A 16091-nucleotide genomic window follows, 5' to 3' on the forward strand; every position below is an offset into this window, starting at 1 on the left:
ATGGTATGTAAAAGTTTGATGAGCTGTGCGAGCGTGACAGCTAGGGAAAGCAGAGACCCGTCTGCTTACACAGAACTTAAAGAGACACTACACCTGCAATGCTGCTCCATTAAATACCCCAAAAATCCGTCTGGCAGTTCTGCAGGCGTTGGAAATGCGGGAATTGGTGTTGTACACAGGACAGGTGCTGTAACCATAGCAACCAACCCCATGCTTAGGGGTAAATTTACTGTCGGACGCTGACAGGGTTAGATGTCCAAAAAACAACTATTTATCATTTGTTGGATTTCAGCTTTACTTGAAACCGAGGGACAGTTAAGGAGAGATCTACTAAGCCTTCAAAAGTGATAAAGTGGAGAGAGGTAAAGTAACAGACAATCAGCTTCTAATTGCCATGTTACAAGCTGTGTTTGTAAATGACAGGAGCTGGTTGGTTCTCTCCCCACTTTATCTCTCTCCAAGGCTTATATCATCTGCCCCAGGATCTGGTTGGCTGGTAGTTTATCTCTCTGCACTTTGTCTCTCTCCAAGGCTTAGTAAATAGACCCTGAAATGCTATCGGCTTTGATCTTGATCTGACCAACGACAAACCTTACCCGTACAGAAGCATACTGATCCTTGCAGGCTTCATTAGGATAAAAAGTAAAGAAAGAGTTAAAATAATAATAATTGGAAAGACAGCCCCTGTCTCTCTGTATGCCGGGCAGCCGAGCAGAGCGCTGGGAGGCGGAGCTTCTCAGCCAGTCCCTGTCTCTCTGTATGTCAGGCAGCCAAGCAGAGCGTCGGGAGGCGGAGCTTCTCAGACAGGTTCTGTCTCTCTATATGCCAGGCAGCTGAGCAGAGTGCAGGGAGGCGGTGCTTCTCAGACAGCCCCTGTCTCTCTGTATGCCAGGCAGCCGAGCAGAGCGCTGGGAGGCGGAGTATTCTCAGACAGTCCCTGTCTCTCTGAATGCTGTGCACCGAGCATTGCGCCGGGAGGCGGAGCTTGAAATGGCATGCTGACCACTGGGATCCCGAGTGCCGGTCAGCTATCCGCATGCCTTTGTATGCTGTGTGGCCAGCAAGAGCTGCTCTGCCAGGCTTTTAGGCTGGTTTGCCTCATCAGGCCATTGGCCCATCTGGACTTCACCAGAAGTGAATCTGCCGTCTAATCATTGCAGTAAAATGGCACTCCAAATTAAATGTATATACTGTATCTCTGATATCCTTTATTTCCCCCTAGTATGTAACAGCTACATACTGAGGGTATGGGTGCCATCAGGGATATTTCTAGAGTCTTCAGGGAGTCGGGGAGTTTGCTATTAGTTCAGGGAGTCTCCCTGACATTCATGGAGAGTTGACTAGTATGAATTACAGATTGTAAGGATAATATGATACTCTTGGACAGAGGAGCCTCAGTTCTTACATTGGCATCTACTGTGCCAATTTCTGGATGCCTCCCAGAGACGTACTGTATGCAAATTCACCCCGTCTGCTTCGTTTGCATCGTTAGCGTCTGCTGTTTCAGCTGCCAAACCTCGACCACCGGTTACCTTGTGTGCTGAAAATGTAACCCTGTAAATCCCTTCACAAGTGAGGGTGGCCAGGAATCCTGCAGAAATACAGGTACACGTACCTAAATCTATCCAATTGTCATCTGCAGAATTATGTGTCTCTATTGCAGTAGCCCAAATGCTGTAGAAATGACAAAGTCACGCAGAGCTTGTATTGCAGCCGATTCAGATCAATGACACCTGATATTATATGTGAAGTATTAAAAAAAGTGTCCTACACCAAGCATCAATGCGCCATACAACGCGAGTCGCCCGGCACGACCGAACCTCGTCGAGTTATTTACGCATCGCAGATGCGTCAAAAAGCCACTCAGGGCCTAATTCCGCATGGATCGATATTCAGAGAAATTGCAGTTGTCTGCGAGTAGAAAGGCGCCGCCCCAACAGGCAGGAAAAAACGCGCCGTTTAAAATTGCAAATGCATCGCAGATTGCTATCTACTCGCAGATGCATACGCAATTCCCGGAACATCGAAGAATCTTTGCCGTCTGAGCAAATGTGAGTAAGTCTGAGACAGCCAGTCATCTGTGACTGAGACGGGCTGGAAGTGGTCTGCGCTGACGTCAGATACCCTCCCTAAAAACACCTGGGCACGCCTGCGTTTTTTCTAACACACCCAAAAAAGGACAGGTTTCTGCCCAGAAACGCCGGATTCCTGTCAGTCAAACAGCGGCTACATTACGATTACGATCTGTACGCAATTTCTGTCACTGTTACCCCTCTAACATGTCCAATGCGAACGTTCCGCAGTCATTCGATAATCACTCAATTTGCCATTTCTCTGAATAGCATCGACGCTGAATTAGGCCATCAGTGTGTACCTTTAACCGCACAGGAATTGGGTTTACTTACAGACGTGAATCAGACCCAAAGCCTCAGATGAAGCACAATGGAACTTGACAGGAGGAAAAGCCTCAGTCGCTGCACCAGAACCCTTCTTACACAGATTCAGACCCAGTCGCACACACATGCACAAATGTCGCACATCACATTTATCAAGTAGTTTTGTCGCTCTCAGTTGTTTATTTAGGATGCACACCTTGGGGTATATTTACAAAGATTCGTGTTTTTGCCGTTTTGAAGGGTGTTTGTACTCGAATGGTATCGGGTGCATTTTACTGCAACTTTTTGAATCCTGGGGGGTCATTCCGAGTTGTTCGCTCGGTAAAAATCTTCGCATCGCAGCGATTTTCCGCTTAATGCGCATGCGCAATGTCCGCACTGCGACTGCGCCAAGTAAATTTGCTATGCACTTAGGAATTTTACTCACGGCATTTTCATCGTTCTGGCGATCGTAGTGTGATTGACAGGAAATGGGTGTTACTGGGCGGAAACAGGCCGTTTTATGGGCGTGTGGGAAAAAACGCTACCGTTTCTGGAAAAAACGCAGGAGTCGCTGGAGAAACGGGGGAGTGTCTGGGCGAACGCTTGGTGTGTTTGTGACGTCAAACCAGGAACGACAAGCAGTGAAATGATCGCAGATGCCGAGTAAGTCTGAAGCTACTCAGAAACTGCTACGAGGTGTGTAATCGCAATATTGCGAATACATCGTTCGCAATTTTAAGATGCTAAGATTCACTCCTAGTAGGCGGCGGCTTAGCATGAGCAAATCTGCTAAAATCCACTTGCGAGCGAACAACTCGGAATGACCCCCCTGATACGATAATTCACTAAGCTGCCGACTTTTCACAATTCGTTTTTTCCGATGTCGATGTGATTCGTAATGTTAGGCAGTGTTTTACGGGAGTGATGAGTAAAACACTGCCTGACAAAACACAAGGAATCCCGGCCGGATCTGTGAGATCCGTGCAGGGCTTCATTGTGTACCTTAAAAAGGTGTTTTAAGTAGTAAAAAATCCGAAAAAAATTGCGTGGGGTCCCCCCTCCTAAGCACAACCAGCCTCGGGCTCTTTGAGCCGGTCCTGGTTGTCAAAATATGGTGAAAAAAAGGACAGGGGTTCCCCCATATTTCATCAACCAGCACCGGGCTCTGCGCCTGGTCCTGGTTCCAAAAATACGGGGGACAAAAAGCGTAGGGGTCCCCCGTATTTTTTAAACCAGCACCGGGCTCCACTAGCCAGGTACATAATGCCACAGCCGGGGGACACTTTTATACTGGTCCCTGCGGCCCTGGCATTACATACCCAACTAGTCACCCCTGGCCAGGGTACCCTGGAGGAGTGGGAACCCCTTAAATCAAGGGGGTCCCCCCCTCCAGCCACCCAAGGGCCTGGGGTGAAGCCCAAGGCTGTCCCCCCCATCCAAGGGCGGCGGATGGGGGGCTGATAGCCATGTGTAAAAAATCACAAGAACCACAAGTACCAGCATGCGGTTGAAAACCTGGCCCGCTGGTACCTGTAGTACTACTACTAAAAAGATACCCCCAAAAAAACAGGACACACACCGTGAAAGTATAAGTTTATTACATACATGCACACCTCCATACATACATACTTACCTATGTTCCCACGAGGCTCGGTCCTCTTCTCCATGTAGAATCCTTGGGGGACCTGTGAAAAAAATTATACTCACATAATCCAGTGTAGATTGTGTCCAAAGTATAATCCACGTACTTGGCAAAACAAAAAAACGGAAACCCGACCACGCACTGAAAGGGGTCCCATGTTTACACATGGGACCCCTTTCCCCGACTGCCAGGACCCCCCTGACTCCTGTCAAAGAGGGTCCCTTCAGCCAATCAGGGAGCACCACGTCGTGGCACTCTCCTGATTGGCTGTGTGCTCCTGTAGTGTCTGTGAGGCAGCACACGGCACAGATACAATGTAGCGCCTATGCGCTCCATTGTAGCCAATGGTGGGAACTTTGCGGTCAGCGGTGAGGTTACTTTCGGTCAACCGCTGACCGCAAAGTTCCCACCATTGGCTACAATGGAGCGCATAGGCGCTACATTGTATCTGTGCCGTGTGCTGCCTCACAGACACTACAGGAGCACACAGCCAATCAGGAGAGTGCCACGACGTGGCGCTCCCTGATTGGCTGAAGGGACCCTCTTTGACAGGAGTCAGGGGGGGTCCTGGCAGTCGGGGAAAGGGGTCCCATGTGTAAACATGGGACCCCTTTCAGTGCGTGGTCGGGTTTCCGTTTTTTTGTTTTGCAAAGTACGTGGATTATACTTTGGACACAATCTACACTGGATTATGTGAGTATAATTTTTTTCACAGGTCCCCCAAGGATTCTACATGGAGAAGAGGACCGAGCCTCGTGGGAACATAGGTAAGTATGTATGTATGGAGGTGTGCATGTATGTAATAAACTTATACTTTCACGGTGTGTGTGTCCTGTTTTTTTGGGGGGTATTTTTTTAGTAGTAGTACTACAGGTACCAGCGGGCCAGGTTTTCAACCGCATGCTGGTACTTGTGGTTCTCCAAGTACCAGCTTGTGGGGGAGGCTTGCTGGGACTTGTAGTACTGCTACTAAAAACAATATTCACATTTTTTACACATGGCTATCAGCCCCCCATCCGCCGCCCTTGGATGGGGGGGACAGCCTCGGGCTTCACCCCTGGCCCTTGGGTGGCTGGAGGGGGGGGGACCCCTTGATTTAAGGGGTTCACACTCCTCCAGGGTACCCCGGCCAGGGGTGACTAGTTGGGTATGTAATGCCAGGGCCGCAGGGACCAGTATAAAAGTGTCCCCCGGCTGTGGCATTATGTACCTGGCTAGTGGAGCCCGGTGCTGGTTTCAAAAATACGGGGGACCCCTACGCTTTTTGTCCCCCGTATTTTTTGGAACCAGGACCAGGCGCAGAGCCCGGTGCTGGTTGATGAAATATGGGGGAACCCCTGTCATTTTTTTCCCCATATTTTGACAACCAGGACCGGCTCAAAGAGCCCGAGGCTGGTTATGCTTAGGAGGGGGGACCCCACGCAATTTTTTTTAAGTTTTAACACTAAACAGACCCTTTCCCATAGATAACCATGCACAGATCTCACTGATCCATGCATGATCATCCAAACTCGACTGGAAAAAGCAGGTCTATTTTTTTGCTGCTTTTTTTAACGAATCGGAAAAAAACAGACCCGCACTTGAGCACTCAGAGACTAACACCCAAATACGAATGAATAGTGAATGCCCGTATTGTATGAAATAACAGCCGGGTTTGACCGATGGTCTATTCATTCGTATTTCGGAACTTTGCTAATCAAACCATTACGAATAGTCCAAACACTGCCGAGATTGGTGCCTAGTGAATTCCCGGATTGGGACTCAGAAAAAAACACACAAATCGGACAAACTCGAATTCTTAGTAAATTTTGGCCCTTGAGCGAGAAAGATGCTCGGCGAGGCAGAGACACCCCCCCCCCCCCCCCCCCCCCGGGACCTGGAGCACCTCCTTGAGGGGCTATTTGGCGCAACTGAAACCCCATTGTAAAAGGACTCATCTGTGTCAGACCTTCTAAAGTGGACAAGTGAAGACGTTGCCTATAGCAACCAATCAGCTTTTAGCTAGCATTTACCTAGTACATGCTATAAAATGAAAGCTAAAAGCTGATTGGTTGACATGGACATTGTCTCCACGTGTCCTCTTTAGAAGGGTTGATGTATAGTATGTGCCTCCATGTATAGCTAAGCATGATTACTGTACATGTGTCTCTTTCTTCCGGTGACTTTTCTGTTGTGTGTCTTGTGGTTGCTGTCACTGAGAGATTAGCAAGTTTTGCATAAATCTGGATCAGGACGTCTGACAGGGTGTAACTTCCCGCCAATGCACTCTTCCATTTCAGCTTCTAAATCTCCTTCCTTCCTGCACCACATTTGCAGAATTGTATATGTGTAGCCGATGCATTGAGGTGTAGCCAGTCAGGTGAGTCCGCTGCGCGGCGCAGAGCAGACTTATGCCTGTGGCGCAGTTTGGAAAACTCCTCTCCACCGTCACTAGACCTCACTCTGCGCCCGTCAGCCTTGTGCCAGCCTGGACGACAGCTTTGGCAGCGCCATCCTGTGTTTATGTCACCCAGTGGCTGTGTCCCATTCCGTTGTATTCCTGTGGCGCTACACAGGTGCGCCATTTTCCATAAAGCCATAATGTGGCGGTATGCCCACTGTTATACAGAAGGCTTGGCAATCTGTGCCCGTTACATGCCATTTTACCCGGACACTGAGCACGAGGCTTCCTGTTATTCTACATTAAAGCTTGATAAGTGATAATACTCAGCCAGTAACCGACGAAGGATTCCTAACCGCCCCTATTCCTCATTCATTATATAATTTGCATTGCTATTTTGTCACAGATATTTTTTTAATTGAATTTGTATTTCAAATGACTCATTCTGAACGTATGTGGGCTGGGGGACCCATAAATATCGATATATTCCATTACGAGGAAGGGCGGTTATAAAGGAAAGAGGTAAAGAGGAGGTTTGGGCCCATTTTGCAGATATTACAGTGACCCTGAATTCCTCTTGTACATATAGAATAATTTTTTCGACAACCTCATCAGTTGACGCTGTGCCTGTGGCTGTGTCCTCAGTCGTCACCTGTTCTCTCATGGGGGTATATTTACTAAGATGGGAGTTCTATTTAAGATGGGATGTTGCCCATAGCAACCAATCAGATTCCAGGTATTATATTCTAGAAGGTGCTAGATAAATGAGAAGTAGAATCTGATTGGTTGCTATGGGCAACATCCCATCTTAAATAGAACTCCCATCTTAGTAAATCTACCCCATGGTGTCTCCCCTACCTAGCTACCTACCCTTGTTTGCACAACTGCAATGCACTGAGGGGGCACCTTGCTGAAGGACGAAATAGAAAGAGCCTCTCTACCCACCCCCCCCTCCCCGTCTGCTACCCCTGGTACAGACATCCCCATTATTTTCCGCTGGCAAAGGGCTCTGAGGGATCGTTACGTCCCATCACCCTGGGGGACAAGTCCCTGATCAATGCACCTCTTCTTCTTCTCCTTGTACATTTCTCAGTATTCCCTCACAGCTGAGCATCTCTCCCTCTCTCCATGTGCCATCCCAATGCCCGTCCCTCTTAGGCATCCTCTCTGGAAGCTGGTAAAATTACTGGATGTGGGAGGGATGGCTGTGAAAGGGAGAGGGAGAGAGATGGAGGGGGAAGAGGAGGAGGGGGGAAGTGACAAGGGGGGGGGGGGGGGGGGGTCTGCTGTTCTTTCTTCCATATAGGGGGGGGGGGGAGGGGAGCAGAATAAGGGATTTCTGATTGGGGAGGGCACAGCAGGATGATATAGGCAGACTGATGCACAGAGAGCGAGGGAGAGAGAGAGAGAGAAGGACACAGGAGGAATACCAGGGTCAGCCACACATCCAAAACGGTAACTCTCCTTGGTCCTATACTGATAAATGATGAGATGCCTGTGTATTAGGGGGAGGGGGGAGGTCTGTGCCCTGATGTCTGTGTATTACAGGAGGTGAGAGCTCTGAGCCTTTGTATTAGGTATGTTAGGATATAATTGTATCTTATGTAACCGATGAATGAGCCGCTGGTACTTTAAAGTGACACCTGTCAGTCTGTCAGTGAGCGCAGCGCTCAGGCGGCTGTAGATGTCTTTCTGTAGATAAAATGTTGCAGGTCGCTGCATGGCGGAGCTGCTACTGTGTGCTGTGGCTGCTGCCCTTGCTGCTGCTGGTGCCTCGTCCTTCTCCCCCATCCTTCAAACAATGGGTGTCTGTATGGTAGGGTAACTATACTGTTATCACCCAGTGACACCTGACCGCTGTGCGAGGCTGCTTTAGAGGCATAGGGGGTCTATGTATTAAGCCTTGGAGAGAGAGAGAGAAAGTGGACCGAGCTAAAATACCGGCCAATCAGCTCCTGCCATGTTACAGGCTGTGTTTGAAAAATGACAGTTAGGAGCTGATTGGCTGATTCTTTATATCCGTCAGCTTTATCCCTCTCCAAGGATTAGTACATACATAGACCCCCATAGTCATTCACGAGCCGCAAGAGTGCACATCCGACGCATTGCAAGCATGCAATTGCGCCAGGTTTTTTTTTTTTCCAGCAAAGCTCAGATACTTGCGGGGGAAGATGATAAGGGCCTGCGGGGTGCAAAATCTGCTGCGAGGGGGGGGGGGGGTCCCTGCTAGAATTAGGCACATGATTGCGTCTGGTTCTGCAACAACATGCAACAATAATATTTGTTTAATATGTGACAAGATCATTTCAAGGAGATAAGTGGGAGGTGGTGAAAGGAGGGGGGGGGGGGGGGGCTCACACTAGGGGGGCAGCAGCTTGATATCCTTAAAAAGGGCTTGATTTTTAATCATATTATGGTCCCGGACATGTAGGTCTCACACCATACGGTACTTACAGCATCTTCGCATTATTATATTAACAGCACACTGTAAGAATGAGCATATATGCACAACGATTATAAATTACTATAACCGGCAAAAAAAGATACTTTACAGAATGCTCACAGCAGCACAGAGTATATCAGGAGATGAGTGATGTGTCAGTGAGGACAGGGCTGTGTGTGACAGGAGCAGTGACATGATGTGAGGAGGGGAATGGAGGCAGCATGAAGCCACAGACTGAGGGCTATATAGTGGGAGAAGCAGGGTCCCCAGCAGCACAGAGTATATCAGGAGATGAGGGATGTGTCAGTGAGGACAGGGCTGCATGTGACAGGGGCAGTGACATGATGTGAGGAGGGGAATGGAGGCAGCAGGAAGCCTCAGACTGAGTGTTATATAGTGGGAGGAGCAGGGTCCCCAGCAGCACAGAGTATATCAGGAGATGAGTGATGTGTCAGTGAGGACAGGGCTGCATGTGACAGGGGCAGTGACATGATGTGAGGAGGGGAATGGAGGCAGCAGGAAGCCACAGACTGAGAGTTATATAGTGGGAGGAGCAGGGTCCCCAGCAGCACAGAGTATATCAGGAGATGAGTGATGTGTCAGTGAGGACTGGGCTGCATGTGACAGGGGCAGTGACATGATGTGAGAAGGGGAATGGAGGCAGCAGGAAGCCTCAGACTGAGTGTTATATAGTGGGAGGAGCAGGGTCCCCAGCAGCACAGAGTATATCAGGAGATGAGGGATGTGTCAGTGAGGACAGGGCTGCATGTGACAGGGGCAGTGACATGATGTGAGGAGGGGAATGGAGGCAGCAGGAATCCACAGACTGAGTTATATAGAGAAATGAGCAGGGTGCCCAGCAGCACAGAGTATATCAGTATATGAGTGATGTGTCAGTGAGGGCAAGGCAGCATGTGACAGGGGCAGCAGCATAATATAAGGAGGAGATTGGAGGAAACCAGAAGCCACAGAGTGAGAGTTAGATAATGGAAGGAGCAGGGTTCCCAGCAGCACAGAGTATATTGATGTAAGATTCTTCTGAAAGCAATGCACAAATTTTGTGGTAATTATTGCTTTCTGCAAGGAACAAAATTCATACATGCAGTTTATTTTCCAAGAGCGGATGACCCTTCTTCCACATTGCGCCCATTTCTAAGTAAAATAGCCAGGATGGGGTAGAGCCATCTTAACGTATAGGCACAATGGACAACTGCCCAGGGCCCACACTTCTAGGGGCCTCCGAGCAGGGGCGGGTGGTGGTCACTCAATCCGAGCAGCGGGGTAGCTTTCTCTACCTGCCTCCCAGCCTGCAGCCAGACAGTCAATGGCTGTCAGCATGCCGATTGGTGGATGGCTGGACCTATTCACCAATCAGAGTGCTGACAGCCATTCACTGTATGGAAGCATGTGGAGAGATGGAAAACTGCAGGAAGGGCATGTTATGATTTTTTTTTTAATTGGTTCCTGTGAATGAGTGTGTAGGGGCCCCAGTACATTGCTTAGCCCAGGGCCTACCGTTAAGATGGCCCTGGGGTGGGAGCATGATGGCACAATTCCCAAAGAATAGGGTTACCTTGGCCTATCTCCTCTATGTGAAGTTACACTTTCTGGCATTGTGTGGTGGGTACGTGCCACGTGTATACTGTACGTGGTTTGCACCATCATGGCACTGGCCACCCACATCCAGTGCAATAACTAATACCCCTTTCACACCGCACAAGTAACCCAGTATCGACATGGTATATTGCTGGGTCGACACGGATCGCTGTGCGGTGTGAAAGGGGTCATTGACAAATTCCCGGGTCGCCTGACCCGGTAATTCAACCGGGAATAAAGAAGGGTTATTCCCGGGTTATTATCGGGTCAGGCGCAGTGTGAACGGGTTTCCAGGTCGATGCGACCCGGGACCCGTTCACAGCATAGGCAGAGGCGGCGTGGAGATTATCTCATCTCCAAGCGCAGCCTCCGCACCTGCCATTGATGGCGGCTCCATCCCCGCCCCCGATGGCAACCTGACTCTGCGTTGTGCCGGAAGGGGATGCCAGTCTGTAAGGTTTCAATGCCAGGTCACACCCGGGAAGAATCCGTTTCCAATTCCCGGGTGCGACCTGGCGTTTCGGTGTGAAAGCGGTATTATATATGTTATGCACAGGGCGGTCCGTCACCAAAGCCGCCGTCACACAAACCCTGGATGAGTTGACTGGCGATATTTTCTTTTGTACATGATGTACTCTACCACAGTAAATATGTTCTATTTATACATTAATTATACTGAGCACTGGCATATGAGTGTCAATTAATATTCACAGTAAATGGACCATTATTAGATATAAGAGTCTTTACATTTGGTTACGCAATCTGATACACTATTGCAGCTAGCGCACAGCCTACACTGTGTGCCAGGCTCTGCGAGCCCCCACCTGCCACCATCTGGGCAAACTAACCCCGAACGCTGAAGGTGAAAACGTGCGCATTACGGCACAGAAAATGAGGATGGAGCATTTTCACTGCGACTGAGAATTTTTTAACGTTCACAAGTGGCTCCGGCTCTTGGCACACATGTCAGCACTGAATGTTCCTTTCGCTGCATTATTCAGTGAGATGTCTGCATTATTTTGCAGACCTCGGTCACGATTCCCTAATTGGTTTTCAGTGTCTGCTGGGACAGAAGGTGCAGTGGCAGGGTGAGATGTGATATCTGGGTTACTGAGCGGTGACACCGTTATCTGCAATCTTATTTATTAATCACTTTAGATGCAGCCATATAGAGGGTTTATATACGGTGCTATGTGCAGCTGCTTCGGGGTAACGGCTATCCACTAGGGCATAGGTTCTCAAACTCGGTCCTCGGGGGCACACACAGTGCATGTTTTGCAGGTAACCCAGCAGGTGCACAGGTGTATTAATTACTCACTGACACATTTTGAAAGGTCCACAGGTGGAGCTCATTATTTCACTTGCGATTCTGTGAGGAGACCTGCAACACATGCACTGTGTGTGCCCCCGAGGACCGAGTTTGAGAACCTCTGCACTAGGGAATCTTATTTCCATGCTGTCTTCAGCTATTTCTCTCGCTGCTCTGTACTGCATGTTATTAATCCTTCTGTTACCATTTGCTCCATCTCTCACTCATCTCAGTCACTGTTCTCTGTGTCACTCCTTCCTTCACTCATCCCTCTATCACTCATTCCTTCCATCACTCAGTCTCATCCCTCTTTCTCTTACGTCCTAGAGGATGCTGGGGACTCCGTAAGGACCATGGGGTATAGACGGGCTCCGCAGGAGATAGGGCACCTAAAAAGAACTTTTACTATGGGTGTGCACTGGCTCCTCCCTCTATGCCCCTAATCCAGACCTCAGTTAGATCTTGTGCCCAGAGGAGAATGGGTGCACTGCAGAGAGCTCTCCAGAGTTTTCTGTTGATAAAGAATTTTGTTAGGTTTTTTATTTTCAGGGAGTCCTGTTGGCAACAGGCTCCCTACATCGTGGGACCGAGGAGAGAGAAGCAGAGCTGGCTTGTCAAGTTGGGCACTGCTTCTAAGGCTACTGGACACCATTAGCTCCAGAGGGAGTCGGAACACAGGTTTCACCTGGGGTTCGTCCCGGAGCCGTGCCGCCGTCCTCCTCACAGATGCCGAAGATAGAAGCCGGATGAGAAGGCAGAAGACATCTTAGGCGGCAGAAGACATCAGATCTTCATGAGGTGTGCGCCATTGCTCCCAGTCACACACACACAGAGCAGCACTGAAGGGTGCAGGGCGCAGGAGGGGGGTGCCCTGGGCAGCAATATTCCTCACTTTTGGGCAAATTCAGATAGATTAGGCTGCGGAGGCAGTAAATTTAAGATCCCCCGCCATTTTAATAGAAAAGTCACTGGGACCGAAGCCCGCCGTCGGGTGGGCGGGGCTTGATCCTCAGCACTAACCAGCGCCATTTTCTCCACAGAAGCTGCATGCATGAACGCTGGCTCCCTGGTCTCTCTCCTGCTGAACTTCACAGGCTGGAAAAAAGAGGAGGTGGGCACATTAGCGACGCAGTGAGTGGGAATTGGTATATTATATATAAAAAAGCGCTATCTGGTCATATTTTTTCCAGTGGTTTTAAGCGCTGGTGTGTGCTGGCATACTCTATCTCTGTGTCTCCTAAGGGCCTGGTTGGGGTTTTGTCCCCTTATAGGTTAATCCCTGTGTGTGTGGGGGGTGTCGGTACGTGTGTGTCGACATGTCTGAGGCGGAAGGCTTCTCCAAGGAGGAGGTGGAGCAAATGAGTGGTGTGTCCCCGTCGGTTGTGCCGACTCCGGATTGGATGGACATGTGGCATATGTTGAATGCAAGTGTGGCATATTTACATAAAAGGCTTGATATGGCTGAATTAGGGGGGACATCAGGGGGTCAATCCTCGGATTGGACCGACTCACAGGGCCCGTCGGGGTCTCAAAAGCGTCCCTTAACACTACTACCGATACGGATTCTGACTCCAGTGTCGACTACGACGAAGTAAAATTGCACCCTAGGGTGACTAAAACCATTCAGTGTATGATTGTGGCAATAAGGGATGTGTTCCATATTGAGGATGAACCCTTGGTCCCCGACACAAGGGTACACATGTTTAAGGGAAAGAAACAGATTATTAATTTTCCTGCATCTCATGAATGAAATGATTTCTTTGGAAAAGCTTGGGAGACTCCGTAAAAGAGACCGCAGATCCCCAAAAAAATTTATATGGCATACCCTTTCCCTAAGCAGAACAGGGAGATTTGGGAATCACCCCCCACTGTGGACAAGGCCCTGACGCGCTTGTCCAAGAAAGTGGCGCTACCGTCTCCTGACACAGCGGCCCTTAAGGACCCTGCAGATCGCAGGCAAGAAACTACCTTAAAGGGTATTTATTCTTCTCATACAGGTGCTGTGCTAAGACCGACAATTGCGTCGGCATGGGTGTGTAGCGCAATTGCAGCTTGGACAGATGAGCTGACAGATCAATTTGATAATATGGATAAGGATACTATATTCTTAACTCTAGCCCACATAAAAGATGCAGTCTTATTTATGAGGGATGCTCAAAGGGACATTGGATTGCTAGCTTCTAGGGCCAATGCCATGTCTATCTCAGCGAGAAGATCCTTATGGACTCGCCAATGGAGGGTGATGCGGATTCCAAAAAACATATGGAAGTACTACCCTATAAGGGTGATGTATTGTTTGGGGATGGGCTGACGGACCTTGTTTCCACAGCTACAGCAGGTAAATCAAAGTTTTTACCATATATTCCCCAACAGCAAAAGAAAGTAACACCCTATCAGATGCAGTCCTTTCGGTCGCACAAGTCCAGAAGATGTCGGGGATCCTCTTTCCTCGCCAGAGGTAAGGGCAGAGGCAAAAGAACACCTGCTTCGGCAGGTGCCCAGGAACAAAAGTCCTCCCCGGCTGCTCCAAAACCCACAGCATGACGCTGGGGCTCCCCTGAGGGAGTCCGCACCGGTGGAGGCACGTCTTCGACTTTTCAGTCAGGCCTGGGTCAGATCAGACCTGAATCCCTGGGTGTTGGAAGTAGTTTCCCAGGGTTACAAATTGGAATTCGAGGAGGTGCCCCCGCGCCGATTTTTCAAATCGGCCCTACCAGCTTCCACATCGGAAAGGGATATAGTGTTAGCTGCAATTCAAACGCTGTGTATACAGCAAGTGATAATCAAGGTTCCCCTGCACCAGCAGGGAAGAGGTTACTACTCAACCCTATTTGTGGTCCCGAAACCGGACGGTTCGGTCAGACCTATTTTGAATCTGAAATCCCTAAACCTGTACATAAAAAGATTCAAATTCAAAATGGAATCTCTCAGAGCGATAATAGCCAACATGGAGGAGGGGGAGTTTATGGTGTCTCTGGACATAAAGGATGCGTACCTTCATGTCCCCATTTATGCCCCCCATCAGGAATACTTGAGATTCGCTGTACAGGATTGTCATTACCAATTTCAGACGTTGCCGTTTGGATTTTCCACGGCCCCGAGGATTTTCACCAAGATAATGGCGGAAATGATGGTGGTCCTGCGCAAGCATGGAGTCACAATTATCCCATACTTGGACGATCTCCTGATAAAAGCGAGATCAAGGGAGAAATTGCTGAGCAGTGTGGCGCTCTCTCTGAGAGTGCTCCAGCAACACGGTTGGATTCTAAATCTACCGAAGTCACAGTTGATTCCGACAACTCGACTACCGTTCCTAGGTATGATACTGGATACGGAACAAATGAAGGTCTTCCTCCCAATAGAGAAAGCCCAGGATATCCAGAATATGGTCAGAGACCTGCTAAAACCGAAAAGGGTGTCAGTTCACCAATGCCCGCGAGTTCTGGGAAAAATGGTGGCGGCCTACGAGGCCATTCCCTTCGGAAGGTCCCATGCAAGGACTTTTCAATGGGACCTTCTGGACAAGTGGTCCGGGTCCCATCTGCACTTACATCAGAAAATAACTCTGTCCCCAGGGGCCAGAGTGTCTCTCCTGTGGTGGTTGCAAAGTGCTCACCTGCTGGAGGGTCGCAGGTTCGGAATTCAGGATTGGATCCTGGTTACCACGGATGCGAGCCTCCGAGGATGGGGAGCGGTCACACAGGGAAAACATTTTCAGGGTCTTTGGTCAGACCAGGAGTCCTGTCTACACATCAATGTGTTGGAACTCAGGGCCATTTACAACGGCCTTCGACAAGCGGAGAGTCTTCTTCGAAACCTACCGGTTCTGATTCAATCAGACAATGTCACAGCAGTGGCTCATGTGAACCGCCAAGGAGGGACAAGAAGCAGAGCCGCGATGGCGGAAGCCACAAGTATTCTTCGCTGGGCGGAAAATCATGTAAGCGCTCTGTCTTTGCAGACATAACATGTCTTTGGGGAACTCCTCAAATAGACATGATGGCGTCACGCCTCAACAAAAAGCTTCGGAGGTACTGTGCCTGGTCTCGGGACCCTCAGGCAGTGGCAGTAGATGCTCTGATAACACCGTGGCTGTTCAAATCGGTCTACGTGTTTCCTCCTCTTCCTCTCATCACAAAAGTGTTGAGGATCATAAGGCAAAGAAACGTACAGACAATACTTGTTGTCCCAGACTGGCCTCGAAGGGCCTGGTACTCAGATCTACAAGAGATGCTCACAGGAGATCCCTGGCCTCTTCCTCTGAGGGAAGACCTATTGCAACAGGGGCCCTGTGTATTTCAAGACTTACCGCGGCTACGTTTGACGGCATGGCGGTTGAACGC

The 16091-nt window shown here is 49.3% G+C and overlaps 1 protein-coding gene across 1 annotated transcript in view; it reads left to right on the top strand.

The window, feature by feature from the left end:
- Positions 1–7758: 7758 nt before the first annotated feature.
- Positions 7759–16091, top strand: part of LOC134936034 (histidine N-acetyltransferase-like) — a 28611-nt gene continuing 20278 nt past the window's right edge. The window contains exon 1 of the mRNA XM_063930936.1: positions 7759–7855. The gene's annotated coding sequence lies outside the window, so the exon portion shown is untranslated. The remainder of the gene's footprint in view (positions 7856–16091) is intronic.

This window comes from Pseudophryne corroboree, chromosome 6 (assembly GCF_028390025.1).
Source record: "Pseudophryne corroboree isolate aPseCor3 chromosome 6, aPseCor3.hap2, whole genome shotgun sequence".
Lineage (NCBI taxonomy): Eukaryota > Metazoa > Chordata > Amphibia > Anura > Myobatrachidae > Pseudophryne > Pseudophryne corroboree.